Consider the following 21,804-nt stretch of genomic DNA (forward strand, 5'->3'; position numbering starts at 1 on the left):
CTACAATGTAGGAGACCTGGGCTCAGTCCCCTGGAGAAGTTAATGGCTATCCACTCCAGTATTCTTGCCTGGAGAATTCCATGGTCAGAGGAGCCTGGTGGGCTACAGTCCAGTTCAGTTCAGTTGCTCAGTCATGTCTGACTTTTTGTGACCCCATGGACTGAAGCACACCAGGCTTCCCTGCCCATTGCCAACTCCCAGAGTTCACTCAAACTCATGTCCATTGAGTCGTTGATGCCATCTAGCCATCTCATCCTCTGTTGTCCCCTTCTCCTCCTGCCTTCAATCTTTCCAGCATCAGGGTCTTTTCAAATGAGTCAGTTCTTTGCATCACGTGGCCAAAGTATTGAAGTTTCAGCTTCAGCATCAGTCCTTCCAATGAATATTCATGATTGATTTCCTTTAGGATGGACTGGTTGGATCTTCTCGTGGTACATGGGCTACAGTCCTTGGGGAGACAAAGAGCTGGACAAGACTGCGTAAGTAACTTGCCTAAACTCATTCTCTATCAAAGTATGAAAAGTACTCAAGACATTCAAATCAGAACCACTTGGTGACTGTCAGAGAGAAGGATACAGAATAATTTATGTATAAATCTTATTTATAAAACTTTTGTGTACTACCTCATAACATCTCCTGAAATGCTGCTTTTCCATTGTTGCTAAAAACACAAAACTGTACAAAATATAGACTCTAGACTTACTTTGTCCACGTTTTAGTAAGCTTAGTACATAGTTAAGTAAATATAGCTAAAAGTATAAACTGGAATTTTCTAACAGATAATATGAAAAATAACATTTAAAATTACATAAAGCTTACTAACTTCTTTTAATATATGATTTTATTCAAGTATTGATATTCAAAGCACATTAAAAATCAAGCAAAGCATGAAAACTTGTGAACATATGGAGCATTTGTCAACAGTGACAAGATAGATGATAAGAATAATTCATGAACTATTCTGAAGTTTTAACTCTTACTCTTCATTCATTTTGTAAAGCATTACAATTAACATAAATAAAATCTAAAGACAGCATTCCATAATTAAACACTCAGTGGATTAAAAAATGAGGAAGTTGATATCATTTGCATTTGTCTCCCAGAACACCTGCATTTATTTCTAGGATCTTCTAGTAAAGAGAAACACAGCTGCTAATGTTATGACTAATGAAAAATGTAAAGTCACACAGGACTAGCTACATTATGTATATTTCTATTACCTTAAATAGTTTTCTTTGGGTCCAGAATTTATATTATTAATACATATTATTTTTTGTAAAAATTCATTCTGAGACAATAATATGATGTTGGCTGGTGTATTAGTCAGTTTGGGCTCCTGTAAGAAAGTGCCATAGATTGAGTAGCTTCAACAAAAGACATTCATTTCTCATTTATCTGGAGTCTGGAAATTCCAAGATGAAGGTGTCTAAAGACTCAGCTCATGGTAAGGACTCTCTTCCTGGCTGGCAGATGAAAAGCAACTTTGCTGCTTATTTAGATCTAATTAACCTCACTCACATTTAAAAAACAACAACAACAACAAAAAACACTGTTTCTTTTTTTCACAATTTTGTTAGCTAAGTTCTGCATTTAAAATACATACATTTAAACAGCATCCATGGGTTTCATGGGTTTTAAGTAAAATAAGTAATCAGAGTATCTACATCCATGCATTTAAAATTTTTATGTATTTATTTATTCAGTTTTGGTTGCACTGGTCTTCATTGCTGCATGTGGGCTTTCTCTGGTTGCAGGGAGCGGGGGCTACTCATTGTTGTGGTGTGCGGACTTCTCCCTGTTGTGGGTGGCTTCTCTTGCTGTGGAGGACAGGCTCTAGGCGGCGCAGGCTTCAGTAGTTTGAGCACACAGGCTCAGTAGTCACTGCTTGGGGGGCTCTAGAGTATGGGCTCAGTTGTTCTGCTACATGTAGAATCTTCTCAGACCAGGGATCAAATCCTTGTCACCAGGGAAGTCCTACATCCACACATTCTGAATAATACAAAATTCAGTGTGCTAATAAGTGCTTTAGGTATTATTTAAACTTCTTGCTAATTACCTCATTACTCATTTCACTCTGACTTATGTGAATAACAAACATAGTCCTTAATATATAGACATAAGCACATGTACACATCTCTACTTGTTTTTGATAAAAGTGGATCTTCAACAATAACACTTGTATTCATAAATAAACTAAATTGAATCCTGTATTTTGTTGGTATCATTATTTGGCAAAAAGTACTAAGATGAAAACAAGCCAGTAGAGCAATATAATAATGAAGATATTCAATGAATTATTGAAAATGACTCCAAGAAAGCCAGAAAGGACAATGACATGATAATACAATTTGCTGGCATGACTTCTAATCAGATATCGTCAAACTACAAAAAGACAATGCCTTCCTCAAAAATGGTAGATCTTCATAAGAAGGAAAGGAAACCTTAAGAAATCATTTTGTATGCTGTCTTACCTTTAGTCCTTAAAATTCCAAAGCATAACAAAGGTTTGAGACACAACCAAGAGCTTGGGAAGGGTTGAAAGGTAAGGTTCATCTCCTACTGACACCACTCCACCAAAACTGGGAGAGACAGCTGTTTTATCTATGTATAGAAACCAACAATGTGCTAAACAGAAGAACAAGATAAACACCACATAACATATTTTAATCAATGACAAAAAGACATACGTACCACTCACTAAAAAATTTTTTTTCTAATTTTAATTACTGATCATCTACTCAACCAGTGGATTCCCAGGTGGCTCAGTGGTAAAGAATCTGCCTGCTGATGCAGGAAACACAGGAAACACGGGTTCAATTCCTGGGTCAGGAAGATCCTCTGTAGGAGGAAATGGGCAACCCACTCCAATATTCTTGCCTGGAAAATCCCACAGACAGAGGAGCCCTGGGCTACAGTTCATGGGGTCACGAAGAGTGCAATGTCAATGAACATACATGCAGTCAGGCATTCAACAAATATTTACTGAATAATTTCACCTTATTTAGAAATATGCTACTGTTTGTTACCATTAAAAATTGGCAAAATTCTGAGATGCTGATGAAATATATAGCCAAAATGTGCTAATTAGTATATAATTATATTTATGTATTATTAAAAGTAATATACTTGTCAATCCTAATGTATAACTGCATCAATATCACAAAGGAGGTTTAAAAAGAAAACTTAAAAATACTATGTATGTAAGAGTAAGAAAAATAGTTTTATTTTACATAGGTAGGTATGTTTAATTTTTTATTCATTATACTAAAAAATACATTAAAAGATTCAGTTCAGTTCAGTTTAGTTCAGTTGTTCAGTCATGTCTGACTCTTTGCAACCCCATGGATTGCAGTAAGACAGGATTCCCTGTCTGTCACAAACTCCCAAAGCTTGCTCAAACTCATGTCCATTGAGTTGGTAATGCCATCTAACCATCTCATCCTCTGTTGTCCCCTTCTCCTCCTGCCTTCACTCTTTCCCAGCATCAGGGTCTTTTCAAATGAGTCCATTCTTTGTATCAGGTGGCCAAAGTATTGAAGTTTCAGCTTCAGCATCAGTCCTTCCAATGATTACAAATTCTGTTTAAATGTAAGGGCTGAAAGTTAGCCTATTCATCATAGGGCCTACAATTCTTGAGGTTATCAGATTTTAAAATTGCACAAATTTATGTTAAATATTATTTAATATCCAGATATTCTAACAAAATATATTTATCACTTTGAAATACTCTTTAATATGGAAAAGGAAATGGCAACCCACTCCAGTGTTCTTGACTGGAGAATCCCAGGGATGGCGGAGCCTGGTGGGCTGCAGTCTCTGGGGTTGCAGAGTCGGACACGACTGAAGCAACTTAGCAGCAGCAGCAGCAGTAGTATACTCCTGAAAATAAACTTACTGATTACAAGAAAAGCAAATGAAGTGACAGTGTGTTTTATGGAGTTCTAAAGATGAAATTTCCTCTTTTAAATGAACCATGTGAAAGTGAAAGTCGCTCAGTCATGACTGACTTTTTGTGACCCCATGGACTGTATAGTCCATGGAATTCTGCAGGCCAGAATACTGGAGTGGGCAGCCTGTCCCTTCTCAAGGGGATCTTCCCAACCCAGGGATTGAACGCTTGGAGAAGGAAATGGCAACCCACTCCAGTATTCTTGCCTAGAAAATCCCATGGACGGAGGAGCCTGGTGTCCATGGGGTCACAGAGTCAGACATGACTGAGCGACTTCACTTTCACTTTCTCCCGCATTGCAAGTGAGTTCTTTACCAGCTTAGGCATACAAGGGAAGCCCCAAAATAGTGGAGTGAGTAGCCTGTCCCTTCTCCATGCGATCTTCCCAAACAGGAATCAAACTGGGGTCTCCTGCATTGCAAGCAGATTCTTTACCAACTGAGCTATCAGGGAAGCCCTAAATTAACCATAATAGGAATTTAAAAACCTACATAACATATTCAGGTTTCTAATAACTTTCAATAATGGATGATTGAGATAGTCAAAGTGATGACAATTTATAGTTGTTGATTATGATTATTTTATGACATTGTATTTACATATAACTAAACTAAAAGTAAGATTAAATAATTACTCAAATGATTTAAATAATGGATTATATTAGACTAAATAAATCAGATGAATAGTGTGGTAGTGGATTATCTGAATTGGAGATGTATTTAAATTTCAACTGCTATTTAAGAGATACATGACTATTTAATACCAAAAGAAGGTAAACAATGTCTATGAGCCCAACAAAGCAGAGGAAAAGAAATACTAACCTATTTCAAAGTCTGATTTAAAAATTCTAGAAAGCACCTTTGCTCTTTAAGAGATTTAGCATTATTATTTGGTATAATATTATTCATATAATATAAACACTTTTTAAACTATATTAATTCCTTTGAATGCACAGAGTTTTATTAAACCAAGGTTATTTTTATTTTTTTGTGAGGAGTATCTGTACTTTTATTTTCAAAAATGTATTACAGACTGTTAAAAACATAGGTCAATTTAATTAATTGTCTTAATTTGTGCTCCCTTCACCAAATGAAACTAAAAAATCCTTGTGTCAAAGGTATTTTAAGCTAGAACTTTGTATGCATCTGTGTGATTTCCACTTCAAGCCCTTCTTGACAGATTCTGCATTAACAGACTAACCTAATAATAACCCTGGACCAATGTGCCTTTGAAATTAATCACAGGAGTGCTGAATTCCAATGACTTAAACGGGCATGGCATAATGGCTCTTGAATAGTAGCTCCAAAATGAAACAGGAGCTTTATTTTTGAAATTTACATGGCATGAGAAAGCTCTCTTCCTTCAAAATCATTTTATGATGTAAACGTCCATTGAATTAATACTATTTGATAAGTTTCCTTTACATTCAATCTGCTTACCTACACGTATGTGTACTTTGTTTATCTAGAAGGATAATTTCAGAACCAATAACATTGTGGTTCAATACCAGTTTTCTTAATAAAAACTTAATGTATTATATTACATTCCCAGCACACTCTAATTAAATTCCTTTTCATTTCAGTCAGTCTCAGAGGGTTAGAGAAGCTGGAGAATATTTAACAAAATTCAACAAAGCAACTACCTGAAGTTGATACATTAACCTTGGCACTGAGAGTTACTCTATTCAATCCACATATGCCAGAAACACCATTATACAATGACCTAAAAACGACAGTATTTCACTCTAACTAGAGAGGCTGTAAATGAATAACGATCATTTCTAACTCATTATATGCATTATGTATTTAGCCCTCAGAAATTTTAAAGAAAAAACAAACATCATCAACTGTAAAAGCATGTCTTACCAGGATATAAAAGCTAAAATATAACTATATTTTTTCTCGATAATAAGGAGGATGGATAGATTTTAATACTTGTTAGTGTAATCATTTACAGTAAACATATGTCTCACATAGGGCTTCATAGGCGGCTCAGTGGTAAAGAATCCACCTGCCAATGCAAGAGAGATGAATTCCATCCCTGAGTCAGGAAGATCCCCTGGAGAAGGAAATGGCAATCCACTCCTTTCTTGTAGGAAATCCCATGGATAGAGTCAGATGTGAATTAGTGACTAAACAACAATAACAACAATGCCTCACAAATATATATATAAGTGTGTGTGTGTGTGTGTGTGTGTGTGTGTGTGTGTGTGTACATTGTTCTTCCATTTGGATTTGAAGATGGGAACATGTAATTTTAAAGAGAAGATCATCCTTCCTGTTTAACATTCCCGCAGGTTTATGCCTGAAGAAACAACTCATTCCTAGGAAGAGGGAGGCTAAAAGAATAATCTCTTTGCTTGGTGAAGTTTAAATAATCATGGGGTTCTTTTCTGTCATTAGAAATGGAAATGGCAACCCACTCCAGTATTCTTATTCTTGCCTGGAAAATCCAATGGATGAAGGAGCCTGGTAGGCTACAGCCCATGGAGTCTCAAAGAGTTGCATACGACTGAGCGACTAACACTTTCTTTTCTGTCATAAGGCTCCTAGCTACATAGGGCCACTAATCCACTATGTATTGTCCACATCTTTATAGCCACCACATAAAATTTAGACCTGAAAATGTTTTCATATTTTAGGAAGGCAGTATCTTATATGTGCTCTGTATTGTATACCATCCTTAGTTATAATACCACATTCCTTAATTTTTTCCTGCAGTAAGACAAAAATATACATATATTCACACTGTGCTGTGCTGGGCTTAGTCGCTTGGTCATGTCTGATCATACTAAATCAGGTAAATAATGACCATAAGTGAACTTATGTTAGTTCTGTCAAAAGATTTTATGTAGGTTCATTTTTTTCTACCCATTGAAGATCTTTTTGATTATGCAATATTTGATTAGGAACTGTAGACCCATGTAGACACATTCTGAAGGCCATTTCTATTTTCTATTCGGGTGACAGTACCAACCTCTAATTTCCTTGACCATACTGTTATGCAATGGCAAAATGAAGCTGAATAAAGGATGAAAGAGAGGGTTCAACCTCCTATAAAGCTGAATGAGTCACATATGGAGCACAGCCTCCAGGTTGAAATACATTAGTTTGAATCCAGTTTGATTTATTGGTTATTCTGAAATTTTCCAGCCAAGTTAACTTTTGTTCTTTTGGCAGTAGCTCAAGCAGATGCCGTAAATACATCTCTATCTTTATGGAAACAAACTGTTTGACTCCCTCACCTTCCCCCACCCCACACCAATTGTCAAGAGGAAATTTCCCTTAAACTCCTAAGTCATCTTCATGGCAGCTGATCCATACCACCCATCTCTTTGCTTTGATACAAGTTGTAACTGTCTCTTTGCTACCTATCTTACCCCTTATTGGGCTTCCCTGGTGGCTCAGACAATAAAGAATCTACCTGCAATCTTGGAGACCCGGGGTCAATCCCTGGGTGAGGAAGATCTCCTGGAGAATGGAATGGCAACCCATTCCAAAATTCTTGCCTGGAGAATTCTATGGACGGTGGAGCCTGGTGGGCTACATACAGTCCATGGGGTTGCAAATAGTCAGACACAACTGAGTGACTGAAACTTTTTACCCCTTAATTGCTTTAACAGATTTTCATATATTTTTTTTTTCTTTTCAGTTTTCTGTTTGAATAAAGGATTTTAGAAGAAGAACAATGCAGGGGAAGAAATGATTATCCTCAAATTTTAACACTCATGGAGCTGAATGTTCAGTCTATGGCCATATTAAGGGATTTCAACAGTAGAATGACAAAATGCACCTCTACTTTAAGGAAGATAAAACGGTGAGTGAATGAGTTGAGGCTGTTCAGTGTGGTAATAAAAATAATAGTGTGGACACTGTTGAAATAGTTAAGGCAAGACATAAGCAGTGTGTGTTAGTCACTCAGTCATGTCCGACTCTTTGCAATTTATATTCTGTGTCACTGTGATGGTGTTAGGTGGCATCTGAGTATGCACTTCCAGGAGACATATGGGTGTTCTAATGAGGATAAAGTAAAAGTTCCTCTAATCTCTGATATGTCCTCTCCATCTTGTTATGAAAGTCTAACTGCATAAAGCATGTTTAACAAAACTGCCTTCCTAGTTTCTTTTAGTGGTATCGATTCAAATCATCGTAGTGGCACAAAACTTGTTTAATGAATATTCAGTTACATTTCAGGGTGCACATTAGAGTTACAAATGTCTTTATTTGGGGGCTGGTACTGGGTTAGTTAAGAAATTTGATTTGTATGTTAAGCAGTTGGATGAAATGATTTACACTGTCTTTCACCTAACAGTTCTGGTGTTATAAGAGCCTCATAACTAGCTGGCTTCCATATTTTCCTTAATCCAAAAGTTATCAGTGTCTGATCTGAGAATCCCTGAGGTCCTGTCCCAACTACGTATCTGTGGGAAACAGAATTTTCTTTGTAGATGTCACCCAAAATATTATTTGGCAACAGAATTGATGCAAAAGGAAATAAGAGAGTTTAGCTGTCTTCTATAAAGCTGTTTAGTAAAGAAATTCCAAACATGCAAAACAATCTCATGATTCTTTTGAATTCAAAAATACAGTCACATTTTATTGAAGACTCAAAAATGATTGTGTGTCTATGGGTTATAAATCCCTAGTTTTATGAATTTAAAAATAAGAATAGAGGAATATTTAAAATATTTATGTACTTTAAGTTCACTACATGTTAATATAAATATTTTTATAAAATATATATATTTATTTATATATATATATTTATATATATATTTTATAAAAATATTTATATTAACATGTAGTGAACTTAAAGTACATAAATATTTTAAATATTCCTCTATTCTTATTTTTAAATTCATAAAACTAGGGATTTATAACCCATAGACACACAATCATTTTTGAGTCTTCAATAATTTTTAATTGGGGGACAATTACAGTATTGTGATGGTTCCTGCCATACATCAAAATGAATCAGCGATAAGTATACATATGTCCCCTTGCTCTTAAACCTCCCTCTCACCTCCCTGTCCATCCCTGTAGGTTGTCACTCAGCATCAGATTTGGGTTCCCTGCATCATACAAGGAATTTCCACTGGTCTTGGGACCTGGCATGAGTAGTTTGAGGATTAAAACCAGAATCTGTACTGGGTACCATCACCAGGGTGGGGGGATTCCATCATGCCGGTAAGTCTCTTGTAGCTTTCCACAGTTTTCAATAGCGTTCTTTAGTTTTTTTTTTTTTTTTAATTTAATTTTATTTTTAAACTTTACATAATTGTATTAGTTTTGCCAAATATCAAAATGAATCTGCCACAGGTATACATGTTCCCCATCCTGAACCCTCCTCCCTCCTCCCTCCCCATACCATCCCTCTGGGTCGTCCCAGTGCACCAGCCCCAAGCATCCAGTATCGTGCATCGAACCTGGACTGGCAACTCATTTCATACATGATATTTTACATGTTTCAATGCCATTCTCCCAAATCTTCCCACCCTCTCCCTCTCCCACAGAGTCCATAAGACTGTTCTATACATCAGTGTCTCTTTTGCTGTCTCGTATGTACACAGGGTTATTGTTACCATCTTTCTAAATTCCATATATATGCGTTAGTATACTGTATTGGTGTTTTTCTTTCTGGCTTACTTCACTCTGTATAATAGGCTCCAGTTTCATCCACCTCATTAGAACTGATGCAAATGTATTCTTTTTAATGGCTGAGTAATACTCCATTGTGTATATGTACCATAGCTATCTTATCCATTCATCTGCTGATGGACATCTAGGTTGCTTCCATGTCCTGGCTATTATAAACAGTGCTGCAATGATTTACTTTTATTTGTGGTTTATTTTAAAAATATTTTTATACATCAGTGTCTCTTTTGGACTCTGTGGGAAAGGGAGAGGGTGGGAAGATTTGGGAGAATGGCATTGAAACATGTAAAATATCATGTATGAAACGAGTTGCCAGTCCAGGTTCAATGCACGATACTGGATGCTTGGGGCTGGTACACTGGGACGACCCAGAGGGATGGTATGGGGAGGGAGGAGGGTTCAGGATGGGGAACACATGTATACCTGTGGTGGATTCATTTCGATATTTGGCAAAACCAATACAATATTGTAAAGTTTAAAAATAAAATAAAATTAAAAAAAAAGAAATAAAAATAAATAAATAAGTAAAACAAAATAAAAATATTTTTAAATAGTCCAGGCTGGACTTCCCTGGTGGCTCAGACAGTAAAGCATCTGTCTACAATGCAGGAGACCAGGGTTCGAGCCCTGGGTCAGGAAGATCCCCTGGAGAAGGAAATGGCAATCCACTCCAGTACTCTTGCCTGGAAAATCCCATGGACAGAGGAGCCTGGTAGGCTACAGTCTGTGGTGTCGCAAAGAGTCGGACACGACTGAGCGACTTCACTTTCACACTTTAAAAATATTTAGCTTTTGCAGCCGTTTTGAGATACAACTATCTCTTTCAGTGTGCTTGTTGGGCCTGGAGATCTAGTGGTAGATCCCAAACATCCCAGTTGAAATCACTGATGGGACAAAGATCTTCACCTCTCAACAGTCCACAGAATATTCCCACTTTTCTACTTCTACAATCCCAAGAAGATTGTAATCATTTTAAATTTGAAAGCTTTTCTTGATTCTGTCCCTCTGTAACATTTTTCTTGTCTTCACTGAATATGTAAAGTTTTTTCATATATTTACCCGACCTATACAGCACTGTTAAAGCCTCACTACAAATACCAGTTCAAACTGATTTCTCCCTTTGTTTGTTGCACAAACAAACGGTGTGTATTGGACTCCTAGTAAGACACACTGAATATGCTCACTTTTATAAGGTAAGCATTGTGTTTGCTGCTTAGAAGATGCTATGTTACTATAAGGACGATGTGATGGTAGTAAAAATAATAGTCTGGACAGGTACAGTTGTCTTGAGAGCACAACAAAAAAATTTGAAAATTAATCATAATGGACACGTAGTCTTTAACACATCATGGAAAAGGGTGGAGGTGGGAAAGAAAATTTCAGGTAGAAATGAATGTACAGCTGTACAGAGTGAGAAATAGTATGGAAATTACAAATACAGCTGTCACTATAAGGTGAAGTGAACAGAGTTCAGGTCATGATATGTTAAATATTTTTGACATTAATGTGGGGGTAATTTGGAGGGCTCTTGGGGTATAGATAAAAGGTTAATGTATTCATATTTTTCTTTTCTATGCTTTCTTTTATGTGCAAAAGTTTATGGATGTCTAATGAATGAGTTCTATCTTGTAAATACCTACAAGCAAATGGAAATACATACATCCTTGATATCAGAAGTAGCTGGATAATGATAAAGAAAAGATAAAATAAGTTATTTGAAGTAATTATTGAAGTAGATATGGCTTCCAAACTTTTGCCTAATATCCAAAATACGAAGACAATTTTCAACTTTTCAAACTCATGTTAAATTGCTTGTATCTACACCATTTCAGTCCCTCTAGTTTATCAAATTGCTTGAAGGCTCTTCTTTCTGAAAATCACCTGAGTTATCAATCTAGAGTGACTACCATTTCTAAAGTTACCTAAACATCAGATAATGTGGTCTATTTTTAAAGATGGCCTTACAATTTCTTTCACACATTTTGGCATATAACACTCTGAAGTTAGAAGTACAGAGTTAATATTATAAAAGATACATTAATCCACAATGATGTGGAAATTTTTTTTTATTCTCTTTCCTAAAACTTTCTTTTTAATGAGGAGTTTTTAAGCCTCTCTGTAAAATATTGAACCATAGCATCAAGGTATATTCATGGCAATACATTAGTTGAATTCATTTGAAATTGGAAAATGTGTGTGTTCACTGGAGCATTTAAAATGATGCACAACACATGCTAATTTATTAGAATAAAGTCAAACTAAGTTTCAATTAGAGAAAAGACCACAAAAAATAGTTTGAGGAGAGTCCTCAGGGTAAGTGTAGAATAGACTTTATAATTCTTTACAGGCATATATTTCCACCTCAAATTTAAAGAAAAATCCTTTGCACACTGAATTCAAAACCTCAGTTAATTATTTCAGTTTTATATATTTCCCCATGCAAAATACATTTAAACTTCTCAAATCTTTATTTCAAGGTCATTAGTTTAATGACACACTATCTAAGATAGTCTATTAATAATCATTTCTCAGGAGAGCTTTTAGTTCTTATTCATTGTTTCCCTATTTATGCAGCACAACTCTAGCTCAGTCCCCTAACACATAAACAGTTTAAAAAGAATCTGAAAAACCAATTTTAAGCGTTATATGTGATCGCTTATAAATGTCTACCATATTTCATATAACTTTGTTTTAACAAGGTTATCTATATTAGATTTCAGCTTGTTCCAAGAACAAATGTGCCTTATTTGTAACATTTTGTTCTGATAATAAGGACTAAATTGTCTGAGTATTACCTCTGAATTTGCTATATCTCATATGATATTTTTAATTGAACAAAACCCCATAGGAACTCCTATAAGCATGTGGGTATTATCCTAAAAGAAGTTTTCTAAGAGACATGAAATTTTAATCAAATAGCTTTGGGGATAGAGATAAGAGAAGAGGAAGGAGAAAACAGATTCAGTTCAAAGAATTTTAGTAATTATGGCACCAATAGATAATACTTAAAGCTAAAGACAAAAAAATGGAAGAAACTTGTTTTTAGTTTCTACTGCTAAGTAGTCAATAATTTTGAAATTCCAGTAACGGTTGTGTATTAAACTTATCTATGTACTAAATACTTTGAGGTTCATACACTGTATTTGACATTGCTCCACATCAAAGGGACAAAATGATTGAAAGTAAATATATATTAGCATTAAACATAATCAAAGATATATGCAAAAAATGGAATATAAAACTTACACATTTGAGGTCTCTCTGTGTGCATTCTCAGTTGTGTCCGACTCTTGGGGACCCTGTGGACTGTAGCCCACTAGTCTCCTTTGTCCATGGGACTCTCCAGGCAAGAATACTGGAGTGGGTTGCCTGGCCCTCCTCCAAGGGATCTTCCGGATTGAGATTCTTTACCCACTGAGCCACCTGGGAAACCCTGAGGTCTTTCTAAAACGATATAACACAGAGCATGTCTTTTGACAAATAAATGATATTAATAATTTCATCTTATATATGGCTTCAAGACCTGTTGCTCATATATAAAAGACATAATCTTCTACTTTATTATTTAAACTAAATCCGTTTCAAAGCATACCTCTCTTGGAGATAAACAGAACTTATCACTTATTTAACAAAGGGCTAAATGCTGGCCTCATTTATACAAGAAACATAAGTTTGAAACATAAGTTTCAAAATGACAGCATGACAACATACACAGAACATTAGCTTTAAACATGGAAAAAAAAAAAACCATGGATGTTCAGTTTACTTCAGTTGCTCAGTGGTGAACGACTCTGCGACCTCATGAATTACAGCACGCCGGCTTCCCTGTCCATCACCAACTCCTGGAGTTCACCCAAACTCATGTCCATTGAGTCGGTGATGCCATCCAGCCATCTCATCCTCTGTCGTCCCCTTCTCCTCCTGCCACCAATCCCGCCCAGCATCAGGGTCTTTTCCAATGAGTCAACTCTTTGTATGAGGTGGCCAAAGTATTGGAGTTTCAGCTTTAGCATCAGTCCTTCCAATGAACACCCAGGACTGATCTCCTTCAGAATGGACTGGTTGGATCTCCTTGCAGTCAGTCCAAGGGACTCTCAAGAGTCTTCTCCAACATCACAGTTCAAAAGCATCAATTCTTCGGCGCTCAGCTTTCTTCACAGTCCAACTCTCACATCCATACATGACCACTGGAAAAACCATAGCCTTGAGTAGACGGACTTTTGTTGAAAAAGTAATGTCTCTGCTTCTGAATATGTTATCTACGTTGGTCATGCCTCTCCTTCCAAGGAAAAAGCATCTTTTAATTTCATGGCTGCAATCACCATCTGCAGTGATTTTGGAGACCCCCAAAATAAAGTCTGATGCTGTTTCCAATGTTTCCCCCTCTATTTGCCATGAAGTGATGGGATCAGATGCCATGATCTTAGTTTTCTGAATGTTCAGCTTTAAGCCAACTTTTTCACTCTCCTCTTTCACTTTCATCAAGAGGCTTTTTAGTTCCTCTTTACTTTCTGCCATAAGGGTCATGTCATCTGCATATCTGAGGTTATTGATATTTTTCCCGGCAATCTTGATTCCAGCTTGTGCTTCTTCCAGCCCAGTGTTTCTCATGATGTACTCTGCATATAAGTTAAATAAGCAGGGTGACAATATACAGCCTTTACGTACTCCTTTTCCTATTTGGAACCAGTCTGTTGTTCCATGTCCAGTTCTAACTGTTGCTTCCTGACCTGCATATAGGTTTCTCAAGAGGCAGGTCAGGTGGTCTGGTATTCCCATCTCTTTCAGAATTTTCCACAGTTTGTTGTGATCCATACAGTCAAAGGCTTTGGCATAGTCAATAAAGCAGAAATAGATGTTTATCTGGAACTCTGTTGCTTTTTCCATGATCCAGCAGATGTTGGCAATTTGATCTCTGGTTCCTCTGCCTTTTCTAAAACCAGCTTGAACATCTAGAAGTTCACGGTTCACATATTGCTGAAGCCTAGCTTGGAGAATTTTGAGCATTACTTTGCTAGCTTGTGAGATGAGTGCAATTGTGCGGTAGTTTGACCATACTTTGGCATTGCTTTTCTTTGGTATTGGAATTAATGTGTCAATTAAACTTTAATTTCAAACCAAAATGAATATAGATAGCCATAAAAATCAGAAAAACCTCATTTTTTGTATCTATGCTATTTTATGAGGGATACAGATTCACATTTAATCAGTATAGTATTTATTTGGGAATTTTGGGAGAAAACAAGTGTTACAATTATTTTTCTGTGAAGAAGGTGAACTAAATGGAAAGTCCAAATGAACTTCCATTATGGACTTAGAGGTCAGGCATCTTATACAGAATTAATATGAGTAAGAAATCTTAAATATTTTTTACTAATGTTCTTTGAAAATAATTGTTCATCTATTACTGGGTAGTAAAATTATAATGAGTATTAATATGACTTGATTCCTTGAGTAGAAGAAAAACTTTTCTCTTAAAACTGATTCACATATTCTGGTTTCTTGCAAACCTGAATAAAGAGGACATCTTAAAAATAAAGTTGAAGCTTATTGTAAATGAATAAATAAAAATAAGTAAATATCTAAATAAAGACAACAATTAGACCTGGAATAATCAGTTTCACTAATAATTATAAATCTAATAGTCCAGAGCTATTTTTATTTTCCCATGGATATGCACTCAAAGGTTATGTACCCCTATAATGTGTTTTCAGTAACTCTTTCTTTATCCTTTGGAAAGACTCTAGATTCTCTGCCAAAGCAAAGTATATCAATTGTTAAAGCAAGGACCGCCTGAGTTCTTGAACAAATAGAGCAGCTAATGTATGACTTCACCTGTGCCCTTTACATACACAAATACTGACCCACTAAAGAACAGCCCTGTTGTAAGTGTTGGACCAAAGAATAAGGAGAGTCTTTAAAAAACACACAGTGAAGTTCCATGTAGCCTTTTGTGTGACTTCAGCCTCAGGCATTTTATTTTCATGCTCATTAATTCTGATTTTGTCACAAATGAAAGAGAGATTTTTGAAAGGTTATGATATTCAGGACTTGCCACTGTGATTCATATCCACTTACAGTTTAGTCCATTGAGTGTTTCAAAGTGAGAACAAGGCACTGAAGCAAACTCTCAACTCAGTATATAAAATATGGGGCATGCTTTGTGCGTATTTACCCAGAGACTTAAACATTTTTGCTTATAAAACAGAGGGTTATCTAGAATCATTACCAGGATTAATTGTGATACATTATACAAACTGCCTTCTAAACCAAGGCAAAATACTTAGGACTTATTAAATATTTTAATTCCTATTAGACAGACACTATTACAAAATGCAGAGAGCAACCCTTTTAAATATTTGTCAAAAGATGAGGAAGGTTGTCATCCTCATATGCATCACGCATTTTTCCTCCTAGCTGTTTCATTTTCTTTTACCAGCTGCTGGTTACCTCCTCTCAGTCCTTCTTGGTTTGTGTGAGAAGTCATTCACATTCTTCATAAACTAATTTCCCTCAGTCAGTGAAGGAAAATTGTTCACTCTGTCAGGAGAGGGATGTTGTTAAGAAACACATATATTACAAAAATGTCTTCAGTATTCATACCCTTAAAGCCCATGGTCAGGATAGTAAAATGTTCTCACTTGTACAAAAATAATTGCATACTTCAAACAGAGTAGCACTTTTCTTACCTTCCTGTGTCAGTAGCTTTTCCAAACAGGGAACAGAAGTTGAATGCAACTTTTTATCAAATTAGATAATGGCATCATAGAAATAAGAAATATAGAAAGTAGGACTTGTCATGACTTACTTCCTCACAATTATCTTGGCATCTACTGTATCATTTGCCAGATGCAGCCTTCATATTCCTAAACCAAGTCCATGCCAGGCTTATAGTACCATGCTTGTGCTGTGTATAAATAGCACCCTAGCTGTAAATTATGCACCTACAGATACTTTTCTAAAATGTTGTCAGCACCAACAGGTAAGATTTAGTGTGTAGAATCATGAAAAAAATTAAAATAATAACACTGAAATTTTCATATCTGTTGTAAAAAATGTTCACAAAATACTGAATATTGAACTTGAATATTCTAGCTAAATAACCATAAGTAATGAAGAATGCTAGTGCATTGCTTTTACATAAATCTTTCTTATTTCTTTTGCTAATTCCCTAAATTATCATCATTTAAAGAAGGCAATATTCATATTGTTATTATTCTCTTAAAATTACAAAAGATATAAAATATGAATGATACAATATTATTCAAATGATGTATTAGAATGCTTAAAAGCTTTAACTATTGGTCATCTGCTCTGTCCAAGCCTCTCTAAACCAACTAAGTAGACAGTTTTATAAGGACTATAACAATTTCATCTTGCAGTGTTATTTTGTTTTAACATGTCATTTGATATATTTTAAAAAATCTGCAAAGTTAACCATAAAAACCTTAAATGCTTCCTGTATTCATGTTAAGCTTAAGACAGTGATAATATATGTAGATTTTTGGATCATAAAGCAATATAAATAATCCCTTAAAGTTAACATCCAGGCTATGCGCTTGAGTACTGAAGGCAGAAGGTCTAATTCAAATCTTGTATCTTCTATTTGCAACTCAAAGATCTTGTGCAACATGATGTATTATAATCAATAGATTAGATTTCAATCTGTATAATGAAGATTATATCCATCTCAAATGGTTCTTGTGAAATTATAAGGAAAACACTTAGATCAGTGCCTGGTCCATAGTAATCAATTAATATTAATTATTACTATTGTTATTTCTGGTGTCAAAAAATTCACTATTAATCTGACAATTAAAAATATTATGATCTTTATATTATGAAACTGTTTGGCTCAAATAACAGATTAGAACAGAAGATTGAAGAGAAAATTTGGTGTATTGAAAAAAGGGATGCCTTTGTGCCAGTACCATACTGTCTTGATAACTGTGGCTTTGTAGTAGAGCCTGAAGTCAGGTAGGTTGATTCCTCCAGTTCCATTCTTCTTTCACAAAATAGAAAGCCCAGAGATAAATCCAAGCACATATGGACACCTTATCTTTGACAAAGGAGGCAAGAATATACAATGGATTAAAGACAATCTCTTTAACAAGTGGTGCTGGGAAAACTGGTCAACCACTTGTAAAAGAATGAAACTAGAACACTTTCTAACACCATACACAAAAATAAACTCAAAATGGATTAAAGATCTAAACATAAGACCAGAAACTATAAAACTCCTAGAGAAGAACATAGGCAAAACACTCTCTGACATACATCACAGCAAGATCCTCTATGACCCACCTCCCAGAATATTGGAAATAAAAGCAAAAATAAACAAATGGGACCTAACTAACCTTAAAAGCTTCTGTACATCAAAGGAAACTATTAGCAAGGTGAAAAGACAGCCTTCAGAATGGGAGAAGATAATAGCAAATGAAGCAACTGACAAACAACTAATCTCGAGAATATACAAGCAACTCCTACAGCTCAACTCCAGAAAAATAAATGACCCAATCAAAAAATGGGCCAAAGAACTAAATAGACATTTCTCCAAAGAAGACATACAGATGGCTAACAAACACATGAAAAGATGCTCAACATCACTCATTATCAGAGAAATGCAAATCAAAATCACTATGAGGTACCATTTCACACCAGTCAGAATGGCTGCGATCCAAAAGTCTCCAAGCAATAAATGCTGGAGAGGGTGTGGAGAAAAGGCAACCCTCTTACACTGTTGGTGGGAATGCAAACTAGTACAGCCACTATGGAGAACAGTGTGGAGATTCCTTAAAAAATTGGAAATAGAACTGCCTTATGATCCAGCAATCCCACTGCTGGGCATAGACACTGAGGAAACCAGAAGGGAAAGAGACACGTGTACCCCAATGTTCATCGCAGCACTGTTTATAATAGCCAGGACATGGAAGCAACCTAGATGTCCATCAGCAGATGAATGGATAAGAAAGCCGTGGTACATATACACAATGGAGTATTACTCAGCCATTAAAAAGAATACATTTGAATCAGTTCTAACGAGGTGGATGAAACTGGAGCCTATTATACAGAGTGAAGTAAGCCAGAAAGAAAAACACCAATACAGTATACTAACACATATATATGGAATTTAGAAAGATGGTAACAATAACCCTGTGTACGAGACAGCAAAAGAGACACTGATGTAGAGAACAGTCTTATGGACTCTGTGAGAGAGGGAGAGGATGGGAAGATTTGGGAGAATGGCATTGAAACATGTAAAATATCATGTATGAAATGAGTTGCCAGTCCAGGTTCAATGCATGATACTGGATGCTTGGGGCTGGTGCACTGGGACGACCCAGAGGGATGGTAAGGGGAGGGAGGAGGGAGGAGGGTTCAGGATGGGGAACACATGTATACCTGTGGTGGATTCATTTTGATATTTGGCAAAACTAATACAATTATGTAAAGTTTAAAAAGTAAAATTAAATTAAAAAAAAAAGAAAAAAGGGATGCATATTTATGTGTGATGTGTGCTAAGTTGATTCAGTTGTATCAGACTCTTTACAACCCCATGGACTCTAACCCACCAGGCTCCTCTGTCCATGGAATTTTCCAGGCAAGAATACTGGGGTGAGTTGCCTCTTCCAGTGGATGTTTCCAATACAGGGATTGAACCCTTATCTCCTGAATCGGCAGGTGGATTTTTTTTTTTTTTTTTAACCACTGAGCAGCCTGGGAAGTCCATTCTACCAGACACAGAAGTTATACTCAGAATTAATTTGGTGAATTTTCCCTCTTGTTGGGAGTGAGTAGGACAGTATTCCCACTTATGTTTCTCCAAGTGAGAAGGCTTAGATGAACTTATGGAAAATATGGTCTACGTCTTAAATGCACTCAGGATTAGGTCCTTCTCTCTCTTGTGAAAAATGCTAATGATTGGCTAATTAAGGAGAGGGGCTCTGGAATCATGTGTTCAGAGGTAATTGCTAAACAGGAATGTGATATCTGTGAGGGTCTCCAGAAGAAGGCGGCCTGGGAAACCACAAATACACAAAGAATGAATCAGGATTTCATTATCTGCCAGACAGAGGCCCCTGGAGAAAATGTTTGTATTATTTAGGACTTCCCAAGTAGTGCAGTGGTGAAGAATCTGCCTGCAATGCAGGAGACTCAATGCAGGAGACTTCATTCCTTGGGTCAGGAATATCCCTTGGAGCAGGGAATGGCTACCCACCTCCAGTATACTTGCATGGAAAATTCCATGAGCAGAGGAGCCTGGTGAGCTACAGTCCATGAGGCTGCAAAGAGTCGGATGAGCAACTAAGAATAAGCACAAGAAGGATTCAGGCATCAGTCATCCTCCTTTTCCCCTCCCCTCACCTCCATATTCTACCCCAGTCTTGGGTTTGCAAAAGCTAAGAAAAAAGAAAGGAGACAAAGAAGCAAAGCTACTAAACTGACCTCCTTTGAATTCCTCAAGCTTTGTATTCATCTCTTACACCCAGGATGGTGAACTTGTGGGAACAGGTGCTCTCCTTGTCTTGCCTGGCTAATGCTGAAGTTGCAGGGTCACTTTACATAACCATGTGCAACTGATCTTCCCTAAAATAGCCCACATTTTTACCTTTGAGACCAGGCCAGGTGTTACTTACATTAGACAGTGTATTGACTGTCTTTGTAATCAAAGACAGAGAATCAAGCTGTATATTTTTTTTCCTTTTTATTGGTTAATTGCTTAATCACAGTTTTTTGTTTGTTTGTTTTGTTTTTAGGGGGTTTTTAACTGGTTCAGTCTCTTCATCTGCAAAATGACTGCGTAGGGTAAGATGATATGAAGGCTTTTTCTGGCAGCTCTGATTAGAAGGCTCAGTTGTAGTATAACTATTTGTTAGGAAGTGCCCATTTACATTTGACTGAGCTGGAGATTTTGTCACTGTGTCAATCAGTGAATTCTTGATCACATATCATTGATGAGCATCATCATTTTGTTTATTCTATCTTGAATGATTGAAAGATATTTCCTCCCACTACTTACCCTCACTTCACTCAAGTATTTAAGTGCTTTCAAACAATAGTTTAATATTCATGGAGTTAAAGCCTTTTCTGAGAGCTTTCAGTATTAATTTTTCCTTGATTGTATATTGAGAAGTGAAAATATCAAATTTTAAAATGTCTATATTTGTTCTGACTTTTATCCTCTCTCAAGTATTTCTGGCTGTTCTTTTTCCTGTTGGCACTATTGAATGTACCATAATAAAACTGGGGATTTAAGAAGTATTCATTTGTCATGTGTGCTTTCCCATTTATTGTTTCATAATAGATAATATCAGTTTATGAACTCATGAATTTTTTATTTTGACATTAGTATCTTTTTTGCTTTCCTGAATAGCTGAATCTGATAAATGTTGATTTTATTATTATACAATGCAAGAAAATAAGTAAACTCTGGTTATAAGTATTTAATTTATATGAGACAATTTTAATTTTTATACAGTGAAGCTTTTCATAATTTGGGGATATATATATCTTTAAGAACATCTAGAGTGTGTCTAAAATTTGATGAGTATCAGAGAAGTTTGCCTTATTGAAACATATTTGTAAGTATAATATGAGAGATGTTTTGTGATATATAAAAGGCTTTCTGAATATTACACAATGTTGCTGCTGCTGCTGCTAAGTCGCTCCAGTTGTGTCCGACTCTGTGAGACCCCAGAGACGGCAGCCCACCAGGCTCCCCCATCCCTGGGATTCTCCAGGCAAGAACACTGGAGTGGCTTGCCATTTCTTTCTCCAATGCATGAAAGTGAAGAGTGAAAGTGAAGTCACTCAGTCATGTCTGACTCTTAGCGACCCCATGGACTGCAGCCTACCAGGCTCCTCTGTCCATGGAATTTTCCAGGCAAGAGTACTGGAGTGGGGTGCCGTTGCCTTCTCTGATGTTAATAAACTAATTATTTTCAATTTAATATATTCGTTATTTCAAATACTATATTATTTCCAATTTCCAATTTTTATTTCAAAACTTGAAATACACAATGACCAACTCTTTAACTCCTTGAACTCCGCTTGTATTATTTACTTTTAATATTTTTGATAAACTTTGCAGTTGAAAACAAACTACATGCTGTCATAAGCAAAAATAAAAAGAATAGAATCTCTCGTACTCAAATGTCCTAAGCCTCACACTGAAAAGTATTTGCCAACTCTATTATGCTA

At 36.1% G+C, this 21,804-nt stretch overlaps 1 long non-coding RNA gene across 1 annotated transcript; it reads left to right on the forward strand.

Annotated features, from left to right (window-relative positions):
- The first annotated feature begins 403 nt into the window (after positions 1-403).
- On the forward strand, positions 404-20,863 carry LOC129624162 (uncharacterized). The gene is made up of 3 exons (XR_008700791.1): positions 404-479; positions 7,601-7,765; positions 20,361-20,863. It is a non-coding gene; the product is annotated as an uncharacterized LOC129624162 (long non-coding RNA).
- The last annotated feature ends 941 nt before the right edge of the window (positions 20,864-21,804 follow it).

The sequence above is a fragment of the Bubalus kerabau genome, chromosome 12 (genome assembly GCF_029407905.1).
Source record: "Bubalus kerabau isolate K-KA32 ecotype Philippines breed swamp buffalo chromosome 12, PCC_UOA_SB_1v2, whole genome shotgun sequence".
Lineage (NCBI taxonomy): Eukaryota > Metazoa > Chordata > Mammalia > Artiodactyla > Bovidae > Bubalus > Bubalus kerabau.